This window comes from Staurois parvus, unplaced genomic scaffold (assembly GCF_062004578.1).
Source record: "Staurois parvus isolate SC_StPar_1 unplaced genomic scaffold, SC_StPar_1.0 ptg000367l, whole genome shotgun sequence".
NCBI classification, from domain to species: Eukaryota; Metazoa; Chordata; class Amphibia; order Anura; family Ranidae; genus Staurois; species Staurois parvus.
Genome location: NW_028318163.1, coordinates 33214 through 49482, shown reverse-complemented (window position 1 = coordinate 49482; position 16269 = coordinate 33214). Strand labels below are relative to the sequence as shown.

Sequence of the window (16269 nt, the reverse complement as noted above, 5' to 3'; positions counted from 1 at the left end):
TGAATCAGGAGATCAATACAACAGAGCAGCATATGGAAGAATTCATCAAAGGAACGGAAAATGACCCCCCAGAGATACGCCTGCTGGTGAAGGAGGAGAGCAAGTCATCAGAGCAGCAAGTGGAGGAAAAGGTCAGAGAAATGGAAGATGACCCCCCAGAGAGCCACAAGCCAGTGAAGGAGAAGAGCATTAAGTCAATGGAAGAGCAAGTTGAGGAATCGGTCAGAGAAGCTGCAAACGAGCCTCCAGAACCCTCCAGCTGGTTTTCATTACTGACCACCACTGCATACTGGTTTCAGATCATACTCCTGATAAGTGCCATCATTCTGAAATACATCCTGCACAGAAACGACCTGGCCCTGAGAGTAGGACAATATTTGGTTTTCCAGAAGCTGATTGAACTCATTCAGGAAGGACTGGGCAACTTCAATTTCCAATGGTCCAGCGATGGGGCAGCCTTAGAGAATGGAGACCCATCCCTGTTTATAAATATTGATGCAGAATATTGGCAGGTCAAACGCCTTTCACTGGGTTATCTTAATGCTGCTGTTGCTACTCATAATACTGCTCGTAATGCTGCTGGTGCTGACAGTGTACGTATTGCTGATGATGCTGAATGAGCTGTCGTTTAGCCGATTCTCCCCCGCTAGGCGACTTCGTGCTATTTGGTGTCTTTTCAAACCACGAAAGACAGATAATATCACCCTTCCCAGACCCAGCATCACACCTCCAAGGGGTCCCATACATGTTTATGTACAGGATACGCCACCCGAGCCAACAATCCTGCCATCAGGAGCTAGGAATGCTCACAAACAGACTCCACCACGCAAGCCGAAAAGGAGCCGCCACGTTGCTTGCCATTGTCCGAGTGATAACATCATTCCAACTTCAAGTGCTTCACCCCAGATGAAGAAGCTCAGGAAAAACCGCATGCTCAGACGACTCAGTGCATTTTGGAGTCATTTCAAAAAAAAAAAAGACTGATGACATCACACCGAGTGATAACTTCACCCCACCGAGTGATAACCTCACCCTTCCCAGACCCAGCATTAAGCCTCCAAGGGTCCCATACCTGTTTATGTACAGGATACCCCATCCAGGAGAACAATCCTGCCATCAGGAGCTAGGAATGCTCACAAACAGACTCCACCACGCAAGCCGAAAAGGAGCCGCCATGTTGCCTGCCAGTGTCCGAGTGATAACATCATTCCTACATCAAGTGCCTCACCCCAGATGAAGAAGCTCAGGAAAAACCGCATGCTCAGGCGACTCAGTACATTTTGGGAGTCTTTTAAAACCAAAAAAGACTGATGACATCACACCGAGTGATAACTTCACCCCGCCGAGTGATAACATCACACCTCCAAGGGGTCCCATACATGTTTACGTACAGGATACGCCACCCCAGCCAACAATCCTGCCATCAAGTGCTAGGAATGCTTACACAGTCTCCACCACTCAAGCCCAAAAAGGCGCCGCCATGTTGCCTGCCAGTGTCCGAGAGATAACATCATTCCTACATCAAGTGCTTCACCCCAGGTGAATAAGCTCAGGAAAAACCGCATGCTCAGGCGACCAAAAAAGACTGATGACATCACACCGAGTGATAACTTCACCCCGCCGAGTGATGACATCACCAGACCCAGCATCACACCTCCAAGGGGTCCCATACATGTTTATGTAGAGGATGCGCCACCCGAGCCAACAATCCTGCCATCAAGTGCTAGGAATGCTCACACAGTCTCCACCACTCAAGCCAAAAAGGCGCCGCCATGTTGCCTGCCAGTGTCCGAGAGATAACATCACCTTACCAAGGAGTGATAACATCACCTTACCGAGGAGTGATAACATCACCTTACCGAGGAGTGATAACATCACCTTACCGAGGAGTGATAACATCATCCTTACCGAGGAGTGATAACATCACCTTACCGAGGAGTGATAACATCACCTTACCGAGGAGTGATAACATCACCTTACCGAGGAGTGATAACATCACCTTACCAAGGAGTGATAACATCACCTTACCAAGGAGTGATAACATCACCTTACCGAGGAGTGATAACATCTCCTTACCAAGGAGTGAATAACATCACCTTACCAAGGAGTGATAACATCTCCTTACCAAGGAGTGATAACATCTCCTTACCGAGGAGTGATAACATCTCCTTACCGAGGAGTGATAACATCACCTTACCAAGGAGTGATAACATCACCTTACCGAGGAGTGATAACATCTCCTTACCAAGGAGTGATAACATCACCTTACCAAGGAGTGATAACATCTCCTTACCAAGGAGTGATAACATCTCCTTACCGAGGAGTGATAACATCTCCTTACCAAGGAGTGATAACATCACCTTACCGAGGAGTGATAACATCACCTTACCGAGGAGTGATAACATCTCCTTACCAAGGAGTGATAACATCACCTTACCAAGGAGTGATAACATCACCTTACCAAGGAGTGATAACATCACCCTTACTGAGGAGTGATAACATCTCCTTACCAAGGAGTGATAACATCTCCTTACCGAGGAGTGATAACATCACCTTACCGAGGAGTGATAACATCACCTTACTGAGGAGTGATAACATCTCCTTACCAAGGAGTGATAACATCTCCTTACCGAGGAGTGATAACATCACCTTACCGAGGAGTGATAACATCATTCCATCACCAAGAGCTCAGGAAAAACAACTCAGGCAACTTAAGAATTTTTGGTGTTGTTCAAGGACCAGCTCACTCAATGAATAGACACCTGCCTTTTGACGGAGAACATCTCTTTGGTGCCTCTATAGCAGGGGTCCTCAAACTTTTTAAACAGGGGGCCAGTTCACTGTCCCTCAGACCGTTGGAGGGCCGGACTATAGTTTAAAAAAAAAAAAAAAACTATGAACAAATGCGGCCACAGTACAGGAGATGACCAGAGACTGCGGACATACAACGGCGGCGGGAATACTGGGCCGGCCGCACCATAAGACGCACAGAAATTTCCCCCCAAGTGTGTCTTATGGAGCAAAATATACGGCAAATGCAGGACACCTTGTTGGGTCAGATCTGTGTACAATGTAAAGAGAGAGGGGGGGGGAGAGATAAGGAGGGGAGAGAGAGGAAAGAGGAGGGGGGGAGAGAGGAGGGGGGAGAGAGAGGAGGGGGGAGAGAGAGAGGAGGGAGAGAGAGAGGAGGAGGAGAGAGAGAGGAGGAGGAGAAGAGGGGGGGAGAGAAAGAGAGGGGGGGAAGAAAGAGAGAGGAGGGGGGGGGAGAGAGAGAGAAAGAGAGAGGGGGGAGAGGAGGGGGGAGAGAGAAAGAGAGAGGGGGAGGGGGGAGAGAGAGAGAGAAAGAGAGAGGGGGGGAGAAAGAGAGAGGAGGGGGAGAGAGTGAGGAGGAGGGGAGAGAGTGAGGAGGAGGGGGAGAGAGGGGGGAAAGAGAGAGGCAGGAGATCGATCATCTTTTGCACTTATATAGGGGTCTGTGGCCATGATACCCGACATGCAGCGATGGAGTCTCCTCTCTTGCTCCCCCCTCTTCATGGTCAGCTCTAGGCTCCGCCCTCCAACCGTGACGGTTGCATGCACTGATCAGAATAGATGGCCGGCTGGCTGCAGAGACGCCGGGTGAGTGGTACGGGTTCATAAGCCGAGCCCACCCTCCCCTGTTCTAGAATTGCTGATCCCGCCCTCCTGCCTCCCGCCCGAGCCCTGCCGAGCTCTCCCGACCTGCCAAACCCTAGTCCCTTGCCTCGCGGCAGATACGCCCCTGCCCGGCGGCCGGATAAATGTCCTCGGTGGGCCGCATGTGGCCCGCGGGCCGTAGTTTGAGGACCCCTGCTCTATAGTTTGTGTGAAAAAAAAAAAAAGTGTACAATGCAATGTGGTGGGACTGTCCCAGCCGTGCGACCCCCCTGCAGCATGGGGCCGGGTCGCAGTTGCAATGCCTGTAGGTACGCCCCTGACACATGCCTTGTCTTTGGTGTGGCTGGATCACACCAATGCATTGTGGTAGTGTGCAGGAACCAAAATGAAGTACAGCAGGCTGTACTTTTTCTAGCGTACCGCAGTCACCACATGCTGATAGTCGGAGTATACTGATCAGCCCAGCAGCTGATTGGCTGCATGCGCCGATCGAGAAAAACTTCCAACAAGCCCATTCATGAGATAGATTAACTTTTCATGAGCAAGGACAGCCATAGATGGATTGAAATTCAGCTGGATTCTGAACCAGACGAACTTCAATTCATTTATAGCCAACTTTAGGTCCAATCAAGACAAAGGCAAGTGCGGGCGGTGTGCGCTGAAATAAAGTACGGCTGGCCGTGCTCTTTGTCCAGCGCAGCGCAGTCACCTCCCGCTGGCCAATAAAACTTCTTGAAATGTCACTATGTGACACAGAGGCGTAGCTAGGGGGGTACATATGTACACAAGGTACAGGGGCGCAAAAATGAGGCTTACAACCAGGGGCGTATTTGCCGCGAGGCAAACAAGGCGTTTGCCTAGGGCCGCACTTTTTAGGGGGGGGGGGGCGGCTAGGTGCCGCCGCCCCTCCTTTTCCAATGGAAGGGACACTTAGTACAGGGGCGGGCAGCGGGCTGCTGTGTCTTACCTGGCTCCGTGTCCCAGTCCAAGACGATCCAGTCCAGGAGACGCTGCTGGAGGAGGGGTAGAGAGGTCCGCAGGTCCGGTGTCTTCTTATCCCTGGACGCGATGTGTGGGCGGGATGACATGCCGCCCCTGTAATCTGGCCACACCCTCGGGATCACTGGACAGCCTATGGCCGCTTGTACCTCCCCTGTGCTTGCGTGGTTTTCCCCCCAAACACATAACCTTGCGTTGGTGGTGCAGTGGTGAGCATAGCTGCCTATCCAGCAGCTGACCCGGGTTCGATTCCTGGCCAACGCAATTTTCAAGATGGCTGCCTCGCCTGCGAAGTGCTTTTAGTCCCCAGGGAGAGAAGTGCTATACAAATGAAATGTTGAGGATATATTAGCGAAGGAATAAAATTTAAACCAAAACAATGAAGCAAATGTGTTGTATGATTGTATGTTCTTAAACACTTCTGAATAATTTAATTCTTGCGCAAGGATATTATTTTGTATTCTCATTTTCAGCCAGTAGGTGGAGCACTCGGATCCTTTTCAGGTATTTTTTTCGGCTATCCTTAGCTATGTGGATGAAAAAAAAAAGCCTGCTGCTTACTGTATACATCGCTCAATAGCTCTCTCTGGCACTAGCAGGGGTGGACTGACAACTCATGGGGCCCCCGGGCAATAGGGGATCATGGGGCCCCTGTGTCCTTGCCCAAACTCAAGAAGCCTATGAAAAAGGTATCAGAGGCATCTCATGGGGCCCCCTACTGACCCCGGGCCCTCGGGCAGTGCCGAGTTTCCAAATGGTCAGTCCGCCCCTGGACACTAGTCATTTATGTCATCCTTACACTAATGGCCCCTTCCTGTTCCAACAAGACATTTTGGACAATTTCATGCTCCCAACTTTGTGGGAGGAGTTTGGGATGGCCCCTTCCTGTTCCAACATGACTGCGCACCAGTGCACAAAGCAAGGTCCATAAAGACATGGAGGAGCCAGTTTGGGGTGGAGGAACTTGACTGTCCTGCACAGAGTCCTGACCTCAACCCATAGAACACCTTTGGGATGAATTAGAGCGGAGACTGCGAGCCAGGCCCCCTCCCCGACATCAGTGTCTGACCTGACAAATGTGCTTCTGGAAGAATGGTCCAACCTTCCCATAGACACCCTCCTAAACCTTGTGGATGGCCTTCCCAGAAGAGTTGAAGCGGTTATAGCTGCAAAGGGTGGGGCCAACTCAATATTGAACCCTACGGACTAAGACTGGGGGGCCATTACAGGTCATGTGCGTGGAAAGGGCGGGGCCAACTCAATATTGAACCCTACGGACTAAGACTGGGGGGCCATTAAAGGTCATGTGCGTGGAAAGGGCGGGGCCAACTCAATATTGAACCCTACGGACTAAGACTGGGAGGCCATTACAGGTCATAATGCAGGGGGAAAGGGCGGGGCCAAGTCAATATTGAACCCTACGGACTAAGACTGGGAGGCCATTACAGGTCATGTGCGGGGGAAAGGGCGGGGCCAACTCAATATTGAAACCCTATGGACTAAGACTGGGAGGCCATTACAGGTCATATGCAGGGGGAAAGGGCGGGGCCAATTCAATATTGAACCCTACGGACTAAGACTGGGAGGCCATTACAGGTCATGTGCGGGGAAAGGGCGGGGCCAACTCAATATTGAACCCTATGGACTAAGACTGGGAGGCCATTACAGGTCATATGCAGGGGGAAAGGGCGGGGCCAACTCAATATTGAACCCTACGGACTAAGACTGGGAGGCCATTACAGGTCATGTGCGGGGGAAAGGGCGGGGCCAACTCAATATTGAACCCTATGGACTAAGACTGGGAGGCCATTACAGGTCATATGCAGGGGGAAAGGGCGGGGCCAACTCAATATTGAACCCTACGGACTAAGACGGGGGGCCATTAAAGGTCATGTGCGTGGGAAAGGCCGGCAACACAATACTTTTGGCAATATTCGTATGTATTAGATCTCCACGATCTCTACTACACTTGGGACAAGCTGGATCCCACAAAAGTCCCATCTCAAACAATTTAACTGGAATACAATTTGGCGGGATATGGCGGTGGGCAGTGATTAGGGTGTAGGTATTGCGTATGGCGGTGATCAGGATATTGGTATGGTGGTGTTTTCTGCGCACTAGGAAAGGTGACAGGGACTGGCTGCATTGTTTATTGTCTCTACACTGGAGCAGTGATCAGGGACACTGGGGTGGCTGGCACTGTAGTCTCTGAGTGGACATGCACTGTGAGATGCTGCTGTACACTCACAGGCTGCAGCGTCGCTTGTCTCTGCTCTCACAGCCAGAACAGAGAGAAGAGATCTTTACTTTCACTGTTCACCTTTCAGTTATATGGTCAGTTTTACAAAAGACATAAAATTAGCATTTTTCTCACCTACTACTGGTACAGGGCAAGGGAAGGACAGAGGAATAGAAAACAAACTTGTTATACTTACCTGCTGTGTGCAGTGATTTTGCACACAGCAGCCGGATCCTCCTCTTTTTGGGTCCCACGCAGGCTCTCCTGGCCCCTCCTACCTGTCGCGTGCCCCCACAGCAAGCAGCTTGCTATGGGGGTACCCACTGCTGTGTGTCCATTCACACACGGAACCTCGGCTCGGCCCCCTCTCTCTTTTCATTGGCTCCACTGGATGTGACTGACAGCAGTGGGAGCCAATGGGTCCCGCTTCTGTCTCAGTCAATGAGAAGAGGGAGTCCTGGGATAGCTGAGACTCCAGTGACCGTCGCTGGATCAAGAGGGGGCTTAGGTGAGTATTGGGGGGGGTGCTGTACAGATTTTTTACCTTCATGCATAGAATGCATGCAACAGCACAATGGCAGCTGAAGGCATCCAGTGCATCTTGCAAAGATTCAATCAACTGTACAAATACAGGACAACCCCCCCCCAGCCTAAACTAGCCATTGCAGCAAGGTGCACATGGAAGGGCAATGTACATCACAAAGGATTTCCCAGCACACTTATCAGCCAGGCTGCAAAAAAAAAAAAAAAAAAAAATTGACCCCGTCTAACAATTCACGTTAAAAACAGAGGGTTTTGTTTGCACACATTTGCAAATGTATGCGTAAGCTGCAGTGCCAACGTCAAGGCTCCTCTGTGTACTGCGGTCCTAACTCTATAGTTTTTAGAGTGTCCAAGTTGGAGCACATATAGCAGTGGGTTGATAAGGCAGGTTTGTCAGGAGGGAGCCCACCCCTCCTTAAAGTGTTAACCCCTTCTGTCCGGACGCTTTCACCCTTCCAGTCCGGACGCTTTCACCCCCCTTCCAGTCCGGACGCTTTCACCCCCCTTCCAGTCCGGACGCTTTCACCCCCCTTCCAGTCGGACGCTTTCACCCCCCTTCCAGTCCGGACGCTTTCACCCCCCTTCCAGTCCGGACGCTTTCACCCCCTTCCTGTCCGGACACTTTCCCCCCCTTCCAGTCCGGACGCTTTCACCCCCTTCCTGTCCGGACACTTTTACCCCCTTCCTGTCCGGACACTTTCACCCCCCTTCCTGTCCGGACACTTTCCCCCCCTTCCAGTCCGGACACTTTCCCCCCCTTCCAGTCCGGACACTTTCCCCCCCTTCCAGTCCGGACACTCTCCCCCCTTCCAGTCCGGACACTTTCAACCCCTTCCTGTCCGGACACTCTCACCCCCTTCCAGTCCGGACACTTTCACCCCCTTCCTGTCCGGACACTTTCACCCCCTTCCTGTCCGGACACTTTCACCCCCTTCCTGTCCAGACACTTTTACCCCCTTCCTGCCTAGGGAAATTTTCAGCTTTTAGCGCTATCACACTTTGAATGACAATTGCGCAGTCATGCAACACTGTACCCAAATGAATTTTTTACCATTTTTTTGAGACAGATAAAGCTTTATTTTGGTGGTATTTATTCACCACTGGGATTTGTATTTTTTTTGCTATGTAAATGAAATGTCCAAAAATTTTGAAAAAAAGTGTTTTTTTTTATAAAATTTTGCAAATAAATAATATTTCATCATAAATCTTAGCCAAAATTTATTCCGTTATCTTTTTAGTAAAAAAAAAAAAAAATCCAAATTAGTTTAGAAGCAAAAATTAAAATTTTTAAACATTTTTATTTTATTTTTTTATATTATTTTTTTTACATACTGTCACCCTGGCAGTACAGTGTCACCATGGTGACACTGTACTACTTGTGGGGGGTGATGAAGATTTTTTTTTTTTTTTTTTACACTGATTGCTTTTACACCCATATATGATGTAAAAGCAATCATTTCTCCTTCTCTCTGGCTGCATTCTTGCACTCATTGAAAAGTACTGAGTGAGCTGTGATTGGTCACAGCTTGTCACATGGTACAAGGCTTTTGTGAATAGCCTTGTACCATGTGACCTCTGTGATCATTCACAGATTTCACACGTAGTAAGCAATGATGTCAGAAGTGACATCTTGCTTACTACTTTGCATGTGATCACTGATTGGCCAATCAGTGATCACATGATCGGGACCTCGTACAGAGGTCCCGTCCGACGATCGGTGTTTCACACAGCGGGCACCGGATCGCGGTGCTACGCGCTCCCAGGGAGCGAGCACAAGCAGGGTGCGGGGAGGCCGTTTATAGACGGCCACCCGACCCTGCAGTGCCACCGTCCGGCCGTTTATATACAACGGCCGGACGGGAGGTGGTTAATAAAGTAAAAAAGAAAAAAAAGAAAAAATTTAAATAACAAACATGTTATACTCACCTGCTCTGTAATGCTTTTGCATAGAGCGGCCTTGTTCCTGAGTCCAACTGAGGCACTTCTGGATCCTCCTCTTCTTTGTGTGTCCCCATAGCAAACCATTTGCTATGGAGGCACACAGTGTCTGCACGCTCCCAAGCTGCGCTCCATAGACTTACACAGCGGGACTTAGCCCCCCACCACCACCACTTTCTCCTCACTGCATTTGATTGACAGCAGCATTGGCTCCCGCTGCTGCTCGAGTGCTGTGTGAAGAGGAAGAGAGGGGAGAAGAGATGCAGCCGTGCACAGTGCTGGATCTCTTCTCCCCTCTGTCCTCCCCTTGCCCTGTGTGAATGGGAAGAGAGGGATAGAAAACATTTTTTTTACCTTAAGGCCACTTTTACACTGACGGTCCGATTGGGTCAGTCTTTCAGGCGGGCCCGATTGGACCATCCATAGCTCTCTATGGAGCAGCTGGTATCGTCAGACATGTGTCCGCTGACACCCGCCGGCATCTGATCAGATCCTGTATGCTAAAAACAGACAGATGGAGATCTGTTCTCCATGCGTATGGAGGATCGGATGACAGTCGGGTGGAAACAGACAGGCGCCCCATAGAAAACAGCGGGCTGTGTCTCTGTCTGCTCTGCATCAGCAGAGCAGACACCGACCTGTCATCCTCTTGCTCAGCGGGGATCAGTGCAGAGATCCCCCCGCTAAGCAAGCGGGTCCGCCCCGTCTGAAAGGGGCCTAAAGCAAGAAATGCATTATGGTAAAAAATCGGTTTTTAACGTTTTTACACAGACGCACGGGACGCCCAGCAAGAGCACAATGGCAGCCGAAGGCATATAGTGTGTCCTTGCATCAGATTCAACCAACTGTACAAAAAAGTGACAACCACCCCATAACTAGCCAGTGCAGCAAGGTGCACATGGAAGGGCAATGTACATCACAAAAGGATTTCCCAGCACACTTACCAGCCAGCCTGCAAATAAAAAAAAATTATAAAAAATAATTGACCCCGTCTAACAATTCACATTAAAAACAGAGGGTTTTGTTTGCACACATTTGCAAATATATTTCCACATGAACTCACAAGAAAAATATATTTTAAATATATTTTAAAAATATTCCTTCTAAATATATTTACATATATTTGAAATACTACAATTCTGGTATATATATATATACACACACACATACAGTTGTGTTCACAATAACAGCAGTCAGACATCACTAACCGGATGAATCGACTGTTTTTGGTGGAAATGATATTTCTACATGGCAAATAATTTCCTAGCAGGTGTAGTAGAGTCATAGAAATCCAACAGACCCAACAGTCATGACATGCATGCTGCTGATTCTGTGTCATTGAATCACTCATTGAAAGGGGCGTGTTCAAAATAATAGCAGTGTGGAGTTCTATTAGTGAGGTCATTCATTCTTTGAAAAACAGGTGACAATTATTGCCCTTATTTAAGGAAGGAAGGCAGCAAATGTTGTACATGCTGGTTACAGTGCATTTCTCTCTGAAATTCTGAGGAAAATGGGTCGTTCCAGACATTGTTCAGAAGAACAGCATACCGCGATTAAAAAGTTGATTGGAGAGGGGAAAACATATAAAGAAGTGCAGAAAATGATCGGCTGCTCAGCTAAAATGATGGCAAATGCTTTAAAATGGCAACCAAAACCTGAAAGACGTGGAAGAAAGCGAAAAACTACCAATGGAATGGATAGAAGAATAGCCAAAATGGGACGGACTCAGCCAACAATCAGCTCCAGGAAGATGAAAGAAGGTGTGACGTTCCCTGTGAGGACTGTTACAATTAGAAGACGCCTATGTGAAGCCAAGCTATCTGCAAGAAGTCCCCGCAAAGTCCCACTGTTGGGAAAAAGACATGTGCTGAAGAGGTCAATATATTTTGTTGCTGTGCCATACACTTTTTAGTAGGTTTTGGATAGAGTAGGGAAAGGTTATAGACCCTCTGTCAAGTGTTTACGGTTTGTGCACTCTCCCCACAGTTGGGGAGATTTGCCCTATTTGTTCTGGTGACCACCGTCTCTGGACAGAAGGTGATGGGAAGTCCAACACAGGTATCACCAGAACAAGAGGTGAGGATAAATCTTCCAATCTGTTCCAGTGAAGACTGGCCGAGTAGAGAAGTCCGATCACATTTGGAATAAATATCCCCCCAACCTGAGGCATGTTTGGGACAGGTAGTGAAGGGAAAGTATACCACAAAAATATCCACAAAATATTGGACTTATTTCAGCCAGCTAGGGTCATGCTATAGTCCTTTATATGTAATAGGTTTTACTTCAGCCATTTCATCCGTTCTTGGATACCCCGCACAGCAGATAATACATGGCCGCCCTAAGTCACAGCACATTCTGCCCTAGCCACCACACCACCCTGCCCACAGCATGTCCTGGCCCAGCCACCACACCACCCTGCCCATGGCATGTCCTGCCTCAGCCACACACCACCCTACCCATGGCATGTACTGCCTCAGCCACACACCACCCTACCCATGGCATGTCAAGCCTCAACCACCGCACCACCCTGCCTACGGCATGTCCTGCCACCACACCACCCTGCCCATGGCACGTCCCATCCCGGCCACCACACCACCCTGCCCATGGCACGTCCCATCCCAGCCACCACACCACCCTGCCCATGGGATGTCCCGCCTCAACCACCACACAACCCTGCCTACGGCATGTTCTGCCCCGGCCACCACACCACCCTGCCCATGGCATGTCTTGCCCTAGCCACCACACCACCCTGCCCACAGCACATCCCGTCCACCACCTGCCCATGGCATGTCCTGCTCCAGCCACCACACCACCCTGCCCATGGCATGTCCTGCCTCAATCACCACAGCATGTGCCGCCGCCACCACACCACACTGCCCACGGCATGTCCTGGTCACCACACCATCCTGCCCACGGCATGTCCTACCCTAGCCACCACACCATCCTGTCCATGGTATGTCCCAGCCCACAGCATGTCCCTCCCCGGCCACCACACAGCATACCTCTAGCCCCCTCAACTTCTTGCTCACAATACATCCCTTCCAGGTCCATTCACTTCTTGTAGAGCACATCCCTTACTCAATCACCTCCCCACTGAATACACATCACTCCCTGGTCACCTCAGGCTCAACCTCCGCTTAGAGTATACCTCCCTTCCCAATTTATTCCCTCCCCAGCCATTGTACAATCCCCCCTTCCCCCACCGTTTACAGCACGTTCCCCACACCTGCAGAGCGTAGCCCTCACCTCCCTGGCCATAATGCCTCCCACCTATCTCATTCTATGTTGATACCTCATCCCACTCACACTGCACTGCACTCCCCCCGACCACCTCATCCATCTGCTCAAACCACGTACCTCTTTGGCCACTGTGCATCCCTCCCACCCCCCAATCTGGTTACTCTGCCTAACGCCACCCAATGACGCGATTAGGAAGCCCATGTGACGCCTCTGGAACCACAATGCCTTACAGGCCATATAGGGGTTCAAGTTGATATTTCTGACTTTGATGGGTTGTTTTGCCAAAACAGATTCCCATTTGTCCCTATGGCTCTGGAAGTCTGTCCTGTGCTGGCCACTATGGGCTAACTTACTTCTCGTCCTGCGGGTACGAGAATGCTCCCCTCACACACCTAATTCTACTCTGTCATTCTGAAATTGGTTGGTGATGGCAGATGGGCCGGGAACACAATGTACGGGAGGGAAAAACCAAGACGTCAGAGCTCAGCTGGTGGTCTGTGAATTCCTCCATACTGGACGTCCCATAGAACAGCTGCTGGCTCTGGGACAAAAGATAGGAAATGATGTTCAGAAATGGTCCTATTTCCTAAGTGCCATGTCATTTCCTTCCATGGAGAGAAAATTGGTGACATTTCCTCTGACTTATCGCGGGGAGGAGGGTGTGCCGGAATGGTCATTCCCCAGCAAGGCTGTTCTAACAGTACAGAGAGCTGAACACTGAGAACGTACAGTTGTGTTGAAAATAATAGCAGTCAGACATCACTAACCGGATCAATCACTGTTTTTGGTGGATATGATATTTCTACATGGCAAATAATTTCCTAGCAGGTGTAGTAGAGTAATAGAAATCCAACAGACCCAACAGTCATGACATGCATGCTGCTGATTCTGTGTCATTGAATCACTCATTGAAAGGGGCGTGTTCAAAATAATAGCAGTGTGGAGTTCTATTAGTGAGGTCATTCATTCTTTGAAAAACAGGTGGTAATTATTGCCCTTATTTAAGGAAGGAAGGCAGCAAATGTTGGACATGCTGGTTACAGTGCATTTCTCTCTGCAATTCTGAGGAAAATGGGTCATTCCAGACATTGTTCAGAAGAACAGCGTACCTTGATTAAAAAGTTGATTGGAGAGGGGAAAACATATAAAGAAGTGCAGAAAATGATCGGCTGCTCAGCTAAAATGATCGCAAATGCTTTAAAATGGCAACCAAAACCTGAAAGACATAGAAGAAAGCAAAAAACTACCATTGGAATGGATAGAAGAATAGCCAAAATGGCGCAGACTCAGCCAACAATCAGCTCCAGGAAGATGAAAGAAGGTGTGACGTTCCCTGTGAGGACTGTTACAATTAGAAGACGTCTATGTGAAGCCAAGCTATCTGCAAGAAGTCCCTGCAAAGTCCCACTGTTGGGAAAAAGACGTGTGCTGAAGAGGTTACAATCTGCCAAAGAGCACATTGACTGGCCTAAAGAGAAATGGGGCAACATTTTGTGGACTGATGGAAGTAAGATTGTTCTTTTTGGGTCTAGTGGGCGGAGACAGTTTGTCAGAAGACCCCCAAACACTGAATTCAAGCCACAGTACACTGTGAAGACCGTGAAGCATGGTGGTGCAAGCATCATGATATGGGGATGTTTCTCATACTACGGTGTTGGGCCTATTTATCACATACCAGGGATCATGGATCAGTTTGAAGACATCAGAATACTTGAAGAGGTCATGCTGCCTTATGCTGAAGAGGAAATGCCCTTGAAATGGGTGTTCCAACAAGACAACGACCCCAAACACACCAGTAAACGTGCAACATCTTGGTTCCAGACCAACAAGATGGACGTTATGGAGTGGCCAGCCCAATCCCCGGATCTTAATCCAATAGAAAACTTGTGGGGTGACATCCAAAATGCAATTTTTGAGGCAAAACCAAGAAATAGAGAAGAACTGTGGAATGTGGTCCAATCATCCTGGGCTGGAATACCTGATCACAGGGGCCAGAAGTTGGGGGACTCCATGCAACACAGATGTACAGCAGTTCTGAGAAACAGTGCGACTACAACCAAATATTCATGAAGTCATTCAAAGGAAAGCAAAATCTTCAAACATTTCTCAGTTTATATAGTGAATGTTTGAGTTTGTAAAGAAGAATACAAACACTGCGATTTTTTTGAACCGTCTAATATTCACTTTTCTTCCATTTTTTTAGAGGAACAACACAAATTTGATGTATTTTTCTTCATGTTGTGATTTGGAATAGAATGTGTCGTGTTCCCAATGCATTTGTGTGGATGGAAATAAAAGCTATTAGAAGGATTTTCAGCTTTATTCACTTTTTTCAACACACGGCTATTATTTTGAACACAACTGCGCACACACACACACACTTGAAATGCATTTGTTACAAATTATCTGAAAAATATTTGTAAAAATACATTTTCAAATAGACTGTATGTCTTTAAAAATACATTTAATCTACATTTTTGGAATGCATTTGCAAATATATGGTAAAATGATGTTAAAAAAAATCTGAAGAATATGTTTTAGAAAAAAAATATTTTTCATTTATTTTGTAATATATAAAAAACGCATTTCAACATGCAGTGTGTATAGATTTTAAAATATATTGAATATGGCCAAAATTGTAGTATTTCAAATATATATCTGACGAGAATATTTCAAATATATTTTTCTTGCATGTGGGAATGCAGCAAACTGCGCTAGAATTATAAAATTGGTGCCGCTCTGACACATTGGCAACCCACCACTGAGACAAGGACTCCATACATCACATGAGTAGACCATGACCTGCAGTTTGGAAAAGGTAAGTATAATTCTGAGGGGGAGAGGGAACAAAAAAAAAAAAAAAAAAGAAGGGGTGGGGGAGCTCTGAGTTGGGCTTTAACCACTTACCCTCCAGAGGATTTACCCCCCTTCCTGACCGGGCCATTTTTTCTGTTACGGCGCTGTGTTACTTTAGCTGACAATTGCGCCATCATGCAACGCTGCACCCAACTGCAATTTGTGTCCTGTTTTTCGCACAAATAGAGCTTTCTTTCGCTGGTATTTGATTGCCTGTGCTTTTTTTTATTTCTTGCACTATAAACAAAAAAAGACTGACAATTTTGAGGAAAAAAACAATATTTTTGACTTTTTGGTATAAAACATGTCCAGTAAAAATAAAAAAAAAGGCCAAAATGTATTCTGCTTCGTGTCTTTGCTTAAAAAAAAATCCCAATACGTGTCAATTAATTGGTTTACGTGAAAGTTATACCGTCTACAAATGGCGGTATAGATTTTTTTAATACCAGTAATGGCGGCGATCAGTGACTTACAGCAGGACTGCAGCGGACATTCTGACACTGGGGGAGGGGGAACAGACTGTCACTGACATCCCCAGTGACACCAATACAGTGATCAGTGCTAATAAAACGCACTGACACTGTACTAATGGCACTGAGCAGGAAGGGGTTAACATCTGGGGTGATCAAAGGGTTACCTGTGTGTTTTACTATGTAATCACACTGCTTTGCATGGCTCTGATATGCAGAGCCATGCAAAGCAGTGTGCAGGAGCTGACAGGGGAGAGATCTGTATTGATTACATACAGGTCTCTCCCCCGTCAGTGATATTTGGCGATCACCGGGTGCTGGTGGCGAATCACTGGCCAGGACCCA

At 48.0% G+C, this 16269-nt stretch overlaps 1 long non-coding RNA gene and 1 other non-coding gene across 3 annotated transcripts in view; one reads left to right on the top strand and one right to left on the bottom strand.

Moving 5' to 3' along the window:
• Positions 1-4826: 4826 nt before the first annotated feature.
• The window catches only part of LOC149456242 (uncharacterized), a 38259-nt gene continuing 26816 nt past the window's right edge, over positions 4827-16269 (bottom strand). For both annotated transcript variants that reach the window (XR_016313925.1, XR_016313926.1), the window contains exon 4: positions 4827-4956. This is a non-coding gene — a long non-coding RNA (uncharacterized LOC149456242). The remainder of the gene's footprint in view (positions 4957-16269) is intronic.
• TRNAD-AUC (transfer RNA aspartic acid (anticodon AUC)) lies at positions 4828-4899 on the top strand. The gene has a single exon. It is a non-coding gene; the product is annotated as a tRNA-Asp (tRNA).